Consider the following 11,039-nt stretch of genomic DNA (forward strand, 5'->3'; position numbering starts at 1 on the left):
CTCAGGGTGGTTTATTTTTTTTCCCCAGCTATTCTTGAAGGAAACCTTTTTTGAGGTAAGGAGAGGAAATATATATATATATATATATATATATATATATATATATATAATCAATATATAAGGGGATAAGGGGACTGCAAAAATAATAGACTGGCACAGTTGGATCTGGCCTCATGGTTCTTGGCCAGTTTCTACCACTGTTTAAAGAATTTCTAGATGCCCCGACAGGGTTACTGATGTGTTCTCTGTTGCTGCTCAAATGTATGCACTCGGGTGTTGGAAGGCAGCGTGATGAGGATGGAGAATCCTGAAAAAGAGTTGAGGAAATACTGTTATTTCAGGGATAAGATTTTGAGATCTAGAGAAATACTTAACTAGCACGTGATGTTAAAAAACTTAGTCAAAGTGCAAAAACCCCTGGGGTTCCTCGACTTTTTTGATGATCTCTGGTTTCCTTTGATTAGAAAAAGCAGCACCTACCAGTAAAAGTCATTTGTTGAAGTGCTTTGCAAAATCAGGCATGAAACCAGCAGTTGATTGTGTAAACACATTACTTATCTGTAGTCTCTTACCAGCCTTAGTTTGCTTTTCCATAGGGGACCATCCAGCCTCTTTCTCCTATCCTTTTTCATCCTGACTTCAAGAAAGGGCACTCTACTTCTTTTCCAAGAGATGATTCAGGGATCACTCACAGCTATTCCCAACAGAGCAATAGCACAGCCCTCCTGCTGCCCCATTTAAATTGTCTGAACTGCGTGGCTTTTTCATTTACTCTCCTTTTAGAGTGAGGCTGCAAAGTAGAGAAGACTTGAATGGCCTTGTATCTTCAAAGAAGCGCCTTGAGCTCTGGAATGCAACAAAGTAGGAGAAACCACTGAACACCAGGAAATGTCAACAATGAGGCGGGAATGCCTGGGCAGGTGGATTGGGGCCTACCCTAGGCATTCTCCAGGACAAGGCAACTGACTCAGCCGAATAAGAAAATGGGTCTTTTTCCCACAGAAACAAATCTGACTGATTTTGAAACACACCGATAACAGCAAGTGCATAAATTCGAACATTACGCTTAGCGGGGAGTACTTTTATATTTTTATGTAAGAGATTTGATTGACACATTGATGATCGTTCTTAGTAAAGAGGAATTAAAATTTCCAATAATCTGAACATTTTGGTCCTAACAGGAAGCTTTAGACCTTGACTGAATAAAACATTAAAAAAGACATACGATCAAACCAGTTTCAATAGCTAAAATGCATTTACAATGATTTGAAGTCTATTTAAAGTAGAACTTAAAGGAAAGCAAAAATGTTCCCAAATGCTGTATGCCAGTAGTAACCATTGGAAACTTAATTACTTCTAAACACCCAATATAAAAGTAAAGAATTCATAATGTGTAATTGATAAGTTTCATTGTAACTATAATAAGTTTTAGGTGGACATCCAGTAACTAAGCAGATGGGCGTTTTATATGCCAATGTAAAGAGATAAACTCTGTCTTCTATGTTGCTTTTTATCTTGATATTCAGGAATAATCATTATCAGTTTCTTAGCCAAAGTGTTCTAATAAATCTGGTAGCTTATTGAATGTCCAAAAGAAGTCTCCGAGTCAGGAATTGTCAAAAGTAAATGTGCAAAGTTATGTATATTTGATTTATGTACGTTAATATTATTACCAATCATAAGACGTAAGACATTCAAAATCAGTGTCAAAATAATGCTGTATCTGAAGTCTTCTCGATGTGTACAGCACTTATGCTGAACATTTTTTAAAAGAATATTTTCTATGAAAATATGTTTCTACTTTTACAGTTTGATTATTATTTTAATAATAGAATACTAAAGTATCTTTTTATAGTTTAGCTACACAGGAACAGTTTCAAGGAATAGCTTTATACACACACACACACACACACACACACACACACACGTCTATTTTCAGAATTCTAAATAGCAATTATTTTCTTTATATTTATAGTCTATAACCCATGGTATTTTTGGTATCCAAAAAATACTTACATTTTGTTTCTACTTAAGTAATTTTATTCTGAAAGCTCTCGGTAATCATAACAACACAGCAAAAGTTTGTTTTGTAAACATTATACTTTATTATCAGCCTTTGTTTTCTGATACAATGCTTTAAAAATATCCTCTGTTGTATAAAGGACATTGTTGCAAAAAGGCAGCTCAAAACTTGTCCTTCCCTTCCTTTCATTGATCTGTTGCCTCTTAGGTAATATGAACAGCTGTCTCCAGCTCACCCACAAGCGAGCTGAACATAATAATAAGGTAGTGTTACTGGCCTGCATCTATGAATGATTATGGAGAGAATGCCAGTTCTTACTAAAGATAAGGTAACAAAGATACCATAGAGAGGAAAACTGGTTAGCAGAAGCAAGTGAGAGCTTCTGACTTTAAGGTTCAGCGATTTCTCTGCTAACCCCTGAGTTTCTCTTTCCGTTGGGTTTCCAATAAGGTGAAGGTGCCCTCTATAGGAGACTCCCAGTAAATGCTGCCTCTTTATATTTGGGTGACAGCATGCAGTTCCCCCCTTTTCCAATTTATAAACAAACAAACAAACAACAAACAAACACACTACTCTCTGTTAGCACAAGTTTGAACTCTTTTATAAATCCTAGAGGGAAATTAGTATCAAGCCCATAATCAGGGACGTAAATCTAGTGCCTTTTCAAATGAGAGAAATTCAACACTGAGAAAGCTGTTACAGCACATTGGTGTTTGATATTTACTGACATTGTGGTATGTAATGGGATGGGTAGTATAAATTTCGACGTGTTGTTGAAGGCAGAACGACAGAAGGCCTTGGCATAGTTCAGTGAAAAGTGGGTCTAAACAGAAGAATCCACATGCAAAGAGACACATTCACCACCTAATAAATACACCTCCCCAAAAGGTCTTCTTATCTTCCCTTCTTATAAAGGTTACCATAATGCAGATTCATTATCAGTCCCACTGGGTAGCATATAGCTTGGTAAGAAATTGCTTTTGTTAGCATGCTCATAGAAAGAGATTAGCTATTTCACCAGATCTCTTGGGGCTATTTGAAATTTTGGGAATTCTCTCTGTAATTTAAAATGGAAGTTAAAGCCAATGTGAATAGACGAGGGAAAATCTCACAAATTACACCTCTCCATCTGGAAGTTTCTTCATCACTCATTGCAAAAGTACAAGCTGAAATCACATTTGTTACAGGCAGGAGAGATTTCATCTGTGATGTTACAATTATGTGTATTAGTAATGTTTTAATAACTAAGCATTTTGGTTGCAAAGAAAAATCTAAAATTTAAATGCCCGATAGGGTTTGGTTTTAAATTTTGGTCTTTAGTGACTTTGCGTATTACTTAGACTTTATCACTGAATTCCTCTATTTACATTCTTTGGACTATGACTTTAGCCTCTGTGGAATGTGTGTAGGAGTCTAGTATCACCTGCAGTGCAAGTTAGGGGATGAACAAGTGGGCATGAGAGCGTAAGAGAAAGAAACATCTGCCTCCTTTTACCTATCCATCTACTTCTGTCCTTCGCGATCGGTTCAAACATCTTTTCTTTATGAATCTATGTTCTCATAGTATGGAGTACGGACCTCAGGGACAACAACATTTATGGAGCAATTACTATATGCCATGCACTGTGTTAAATGCTTTATATAAGTTACCTCATTTAATCTTCCCAACATATGAAAGGCAGGCAATTATTATTATCCCAAAGCCAAAATGAGCAAACCGAGGCTAGAGGGGTTAAATTTCAGTCCACTCCGGGCCTGCTTTCTTCTGTACTATAACACACTCCCTTTTGGTCTTCCTTATTTTCCCACCTGTTTTCGACATGCTCAACTTATCTGTGTCCCTGTCTTCCTAACACAGCTGCCTCCTGAATCCCTAACCAGGACTAATAAAGCAATCTGCTATCCCTCTGGATGACTGAGCATTGCTAAAGACTGTCCCACAGCTATGCAGATCGGTAGCCTTAATTATTCATGACTCTGAGTTACAAGCTTTAAATTTAAGCCAGTTTATCCAGAAAGGGTGCTGAAGAAGCTCACATCGCCACGTTAATAGGAGGTCATGGCTCCGGGTAGTTTCAGTGGTAACTGCAACCAGAGATTTCAGGCATCTCCTTATATTATTCTGATCTCTGAGGACGCGTTTTCAGGACGTCCTCCCCCAGTTTCGTGGTCTAGATGCTTTCCCGCAGCTGGATTCACGGTGCCGAGTAGCAACCATACTCTGTGCTTCTAGCTCTACCACCGGAGATGGACTGGGATTAGCTTTCTTGATACCTGAGGTCCGGAATCCAAGAACAGGCTCTGCATGGGTCACCTTGCGACATATACATGTTTCTGGGTGAAGAAACCTGTCAAGGGCAGTGTTAGCTAATGTTTAGGAATGTGTGGGATGCAAAATGAGACACCTGGCATTTAAAGCCTGGTCTGTGTGTGACCAGGGACAAGTTGACAACACAGTGCCTTGATTTCCTTATCTGAAAGAAAGGAGAGCCTAACCGTATCTACTTCATTGCATTGTAATGATGATTATGTAATTTAAAATAAAGACCTTGAATAATTCCTGATTCTGAGTATGTTAGTTACCACCCATCATTCAGGCCTTAGGACTGGTTCAGGTTGACACAGATATCCATTCACAAATCAAGCACTGTAGCCAGTAAGGCAAAACAACTTAGCAAGAGAGATACGGGTTTCTGTTTTTGCTGTTGTTGTTTTTTTTTTAGGAGGGAAGCTGAGAAGTTTCTTAGAATGGGGAGAACTTTCCAGACGAACGATTGAGGAATACTTGACAGATAATCACCAAGTGCTTGCTCTACAACCATGAAAAATAATGTGATCTTTTATGCCATTAGAGGGCCATTTATCTATCTTATGTGCCCTTGATCAGCTCTATCTCCCAGTCCCCTCAGTGATCATTCTAAAACTCGCTCATATGCTAAACCCAACTCCTGTATTAGATCCATATTCTGTAGTGATAGTCCTGTTGCAACAGGAAATTGAAGACAATCAAGTTTTCACTATTTCTTGCTGGGATTGTTGCCAGAGACTCCTAGCTGACTCTCCTTCCTAGTCTTGCCCTTCATCCATTAGCATTGTTTCCAGATCCACACTGGAATGTGAGTGCACTGTCCTTAATATAATCTGTTCACCTAAGTCCGTATACTTAAACTCTTCAATGGCACCGCTTTGCCTTTGGAATGAAGTCCAAGTTAGTACGGAGCATGACCTTGAAGACTTTTTCTATCTCTCTTGTTTTGTATTTCAAAACTCCCAGGAATAATTTTTATTTTAGGAAATATAAAATGCTAAGTTTGTAAATTAAATCACATGACACCTGTGATGAAAGTACTTCCATTCATTCTTATTAGATACTGGACAGAATTCTGTTCTTTTACTTCTTAGTATTATTCTTAACTTGTAATTTTACACTAGGTTATTTACTCTTTTATTGTGTGACTACCTTTGCTAGTACTAAGTTCCTTTAGACTTTTTCTATTTCATTCCTTATTGTATTCTCTGTCCGGCATAGTGGTTGGAATATAGAAGGTATGCAATGTTCACTGAGTGATAAATGACCTACCACAAGTAAAAGGAATAGACCATGTTAGAGCCCATGTCTTAGTTCTTCCTTATGAATGCCTCTTCCAACATCTACTTGCTTAACTTACTTAAGAATATAGTGTTTAGGGACACCTTGGTGGCTCAGTTGGCCAAGCATCTTCCTTTGGGTCGGGGTCATGATCCTGGGGTCTTGGCATGGAGCCCTGAGTACGGCTCCCTGCTCAGCGGGAGCCTGCTTCTCTCTGTCCCGACACCTTGCTTGTGTTCTCTCTCTCTCTCCAATCAATCAATCAATCAATCAATCTTTAAAAAAGAGAATATAGTTTTTAAATAATTATATTATTAATATATAATTATTAATAATTATTAATTTTAATAATAATAAAATAATGGATAAATTAATAACTTATTACTTCTTAATAACTTCTTAATAACTTTCCTGAGAATCTACTTTTTGTCTTATTGTTTGTTGTATCTATTATTTAGCTATTAATCTGTTATATTATTAAAACTTTAAAAATCATTGCCTTGAGCTGCTCTTTTTAGCTTGAGCAGTTTAAATTTTGAACAGGTTTGTATCTCACTGTTTCATCTTACCAGCTGGAGAATGAGGGATTTTGGCCTGTGCACATGTGCGTTTAGTAAGCACTTGTTCATTTCAATCAATTTGGATAAATTTGAAGTATATGCAAATTCAAGACATTTAGAATATCCCTTGTACTCTATTGGTTAGTTTTTTTCTGCTATAATACAACCCAGAACTTCATGGCTTTAAAAAAAAAAATCACTATTTCATTTAGTTTGTGCTTTTGTGGGAGGGCTGAGATGATACTTCTTGTTTGGTCACCTCAGCTGGGTTGCATGGTGTACAGTGGTTTCATTACATGTCTGGTGATTAGATTATTGCCATTGTAGTCGAGGCTGGGGTTTTACCAGGCAATTGCATTGGCTGTGAATACTCCTGTAGATGTTAACTTGTGGACACATGCAAAACATTCTTTAGGTGCTGTGGATTGAATCATGCCCCGCCCCGCCCCCCCCATTCACATGCTGAAGTCTCAACCATCAGTATGACTGCTTTTGGACATAGAGTAGAAAGTAACTAGGTTAAAGAAGTTGTGAAGATGGAGCCTGAATCTAATAGGATTGGTGGTCTTATAAGAAGAGGAAGAGGTATTTCCCTCTCTCCCTCTGTCTTCCTCTCTCTTTCCACATGCATGCAGAGAAAAGGCCATGTGAGGACACAGTGAGAAGATGGCTGTTTACAAGCCAGGAAAAGAGTCCTCACCAGAAACCCAATTAGCCAGCACCTTGATCTTGGATTCGCAGTCTCTAGGACTATGAGAAACAAATTTCTGTTGTTCAAGCTAGTCAGTCTATGGCATTTTGTTATGACTATTTGAGGAGACTAAGACACTAGGGTACATACCTATGAGTGGACTTGCTTGCTAATAGGGTGTACACATCTTTAAAATTATTAAATAGGTCAAATTATTTTCCAAGTTATTATATCACTTGAAATCTCAAAAGTTGTTCAATATTTTTCTCAACTCCTAATATTCTAGAACTTTTGAAATTTTGCTAGTTAGGTGTATATGAAATGGAAACCAATGGCAGTTTTAATTTACAGTTCCTCATTACTAAGATTGGGAATTTTCTCATATGGTTTTTGGACACCTGGAGTTTTTTCTTTTTTCTTCTTTTTTAATTTTTTTTTTTTTTTTTTTGGTCATAGAAAGTATACTCTTTAATTCCCATTCCTTATTTTCTCCCTCCTTCCACACACCTTCCCTCTGGTAGCCATCAGTTTGTTCTCTATAGTTAAGAGTCTATTTCTTGGTTAGTTTCTCTCTCTTTTTTTCCTTTGTTAATTTGTTTTGTTTCTTAAACTCCACATATGAAAGAAGTCATATGGTATTTGTCTTTCTCTGCCTGACTTATTTCACTTAGCATTACACTCTCTAGATCCATCCACGTTGTTGCAAATAGCAGGATTTCATTCTTTTTTTTGTGGCTGGATAATATTCCATTGTATATACATACTGCCTCTTCTTTATCCATTTATCTATGGATGGACACTTGGGCTGCTTCCAAAGTTTTGCTATTGTAAATAATGCTGCAATAAATACAGGGGTGCATGTGTCCTTCTGAATGAGAGTTTTGGTATTTTTGGGGGGTAAATACCCAATAGTGCAATTACTTGGATTGTAAGGTAGTTCTATTTTTAAGTTTTTGAGGAACTTCCATACTGTTTTCCATAGTGGCTGCACCAGTTTGCATTCCCACCAGTGGTGCATGAGGGTTCTTTTTTCTCCACATCCTTGTCAATACTTGTTGTAACTTACGTTTTTTATTTTAGCCATTAAAGCTCCATCCAGGAGCCATTTAGATGTTAGATGATGTCTCATTGTAGTTTTGATTTGTATTTCCCTGGTGAAGAGTGATGTTGAGTATCTTTTCATGTGTCCATTGACCATCTGTATGTCTTCTTTGGAGAAATGTCTACTTATGTCTTCCACCCATCTTTTAAGTGGATTATTTGTTTTTTGGGTATTGAGTTGTATCAATTTTGTATATATTTTGGATACTAACCCTATATTGGATATGTCATTTGCAAATATCTTCTCCCATTTGGAAAGTTGTCTTTGGTTTTGCTGATTGTTTTCTTTGCTGTGCAGAACTTTTATTTTGATGTAGTCCCAATAGTTCGTTTTTGCTTTCATTTCCCTTGCCTCAGGAGACATATCCAGAAAAATGTGGCTATGGCCAAGGTCAGAGAGAGTGCTGCCTGTGATTGCTTCAAAGATTTTTATGATTTCAGGTCTCACATAGAAGTTTTTTATCCATTTTGAGTTTGGTTTGGTGTATGGTGAAAGAAAGCAGTCAAGTTTAATTCTTTTGCATGTGGCTGTCCAGTTTTCCCAACACCATTTGTTGAGGAGACTGTCTTTTCTTTGTTGCATATCTATTCCTCCTATGTTGAAGATTATTTGACCATATAATTGGGGGTTTGTTTCTGAGTGTTCTTTTCTATTCCATTAATCTATGTGTCTACTTTATGCCAGTACCATACTGTTTTAATTATTACCACTTTTTAATGTAATGTGAAATCTGAAATCATGATACTTCCAGTATTGTTTTTCTTTTTCAAGATTCTTCTCATTGAGATTTTGTTTGTTTCCATGCAAATTTTAGGGTTGTTTGTTGGACATTTTGAATTTTCTTCTTCTGTCAACTTTCTGTTCTTTTGCCCATTAAAAATTTTTTACCATTTATGTATTTTCTTTTTGATGTATAGAATTCATTTATTTATTCTGAATACTAACACTTTGGCAGTTATGTGTTGAAAACATATTCCAGCCCCACCCCCAGTCTGTTCCTTGTATTTTCTCTTTCTTCGTGACAGTTTCTGATGAACAGACATTCTAATTTTAATGTAGTCAAATTCCTGTTTTTTAAATAGATTTCTCATTTTGTGTCTTGTGTAAGAAATATTTCCTACTCTAAGAGCACAGAATTATTCTTTGGGTTTTTTCCCTGCAATTTAATATTTTTTCTTTATACGTGAAAGTCTTTGTACGGTGGAAATAGATGGGCTTAACAGCAGAGATATGGGGGTGGAAAGAGGTGAGCAAAAGTGTTATTACTGGCATCTATAGGGTAGATGCCAGAAATGTTGCTTGATATCCTACAAGGCACAGGATGGCCCCCCTCACAACAAAGAATTATCTGAACCAAAATGTCAGTAGTTATGTTAAGGTTGAGGAATCCTTGGAGTAGTGGTTTGTATAATAAGCTTTAGTCACTATTATTAAACCCTGTGTGTGCTTTAAAAAAGTGTACAGTACAATTGCAGATGTAATTGGTTTCTGTATTCTATGTGCTTCTTTAAGTTAATCTTGTTAATTTTGTGGTTCAAGCTTTCATAATCTTACTGATTATTTGACTACGTGATTTATCATTATTAAGAGAACTGCGCTAAAATCTCCCAGCTCGTGGATTGATCTCATTCTTATAGTTTTTATAGTTCTGTCAACTCTTGCCTTAAATAGTTTGAGGCATAGCAAAGTGCCAAGAACCAGCTGGAAAAGGCTCAACTGACCAAATCTGGAGTAATTTCAGCATGAAAATAAAGAATAATACATGGATTATATTTGTTTAAATAAATACAGTAATAAATACATACTTGGGAAGAAGAAAAATCTTCTTGCAAGGGAATGACAATTTGTAAATGTAGAAGGAATAATGGAATGCCACTGGCAGCCCCCACAGTGCTGGTTGACTCAGATGAGTCAAGAATGGATATTAAAGGCAAGAGAAGAGAATACAGAATTTCAAAGGTAGTACAAATAAAATCACAAAATGAGATGATAGGTCTAAATACAAAAATATTAGTGATCCCAATAGCCCTGCTTCCTCAGCTGTCTACTCAGCCTACCCTGGCCCCTCCCCCCACCACTCTCTGAACCTCACTGTGTTCTTTTTTTTTTTTTTTAATTTAATTTTAGGGGCGCCTGGGTGGCTCAGTGGGTTAAAGCCTCTGCCTTCAGCTCAGGTCATGATCCCAAGGTCCTGGGATGGAGCTCCACCCTCATCGGGCTCTCTGCTTGGCAGGGAGCCTGTTTCCCCCTCTCTCTCTGCCTACTTGTGATCTCTCTCTCTCTCTGTCAAATAAATAAATAAAATCTTTTAAAAAAAAAGATTTTATTTATTTATTTGACAGACAGAGACCACAAGTAGGCAGAGAGGCAGGCAGAGAGAGAGAGTAAGGGAAGCAGGCTCCCTGCCAAGCAGAGAGCCCGATGCAGGGCTCGATCCCAAGACCCCGGGATCACGACCCTAGCCGAAGGCAGAGGCCCTAACCCACTGAGCTACCCAGGCACCCCAATAAATAAAATCTTTAAAAACAATTTAATTTTATTTTTTCAGTGTTCCAAGATTCATTGTTTATGCACCACACCCAGTGCTCCATGCAGTATGTGCCCTCCTTAATACCCACCACCAGGCTCACCCCCAACCCCAAAACCCTTAGTCTGTTTCTCAGAGACCACAGTCTCACTGTGTTCTTTTTTCTTCTTTTTTAATCTTTTTTTTTTTTTTTTTTTTTTGTCAGCCCCACAGGCTCTGACACTCTGCACGCCAAACACACCACCACTTTTTTGATGCCCCTCATTTTTTCCTCCTTGGCTGTGTTCCACAAGAAAAGAAGGGAAGGGCAAGAGGAAGGAGGCAGCAAAGTGCTCAGATGTGAAGCTAAAGTTGATCTGAATTTGCAAACGTCCTCACACTGAGGCAGGTTTCCATGCTCTGCTTCTATCTCAAATTCCTGCTTTTCTTTTTTTTTTTTTTTTAAAGATTTTATTTATTTATTTGACAGACAGAGATCACAGGCAGGCAGAGAGAGGAAGGGAAGCAGGCTCCCTGCTGAGCAGAGAGCCCGATGTGGGGCTCGATC

The sequence above is a fragment of the Enhydra lutris genome, unplaced genomic scaffold (genome assembly GCF_002288905.1).
Source record: "Enhydra lutris kenyoni isolate GAN:26980312 unplaced genomic scaffold, ASM228890v2 scaffoldscaffold15, whole genome shotgun sequence".
NCBI lineage: Eukaryota > Metazoa > Chordata > Mammalia > Carnivora > Mustelidae > Enhydra > Enhydra lutris.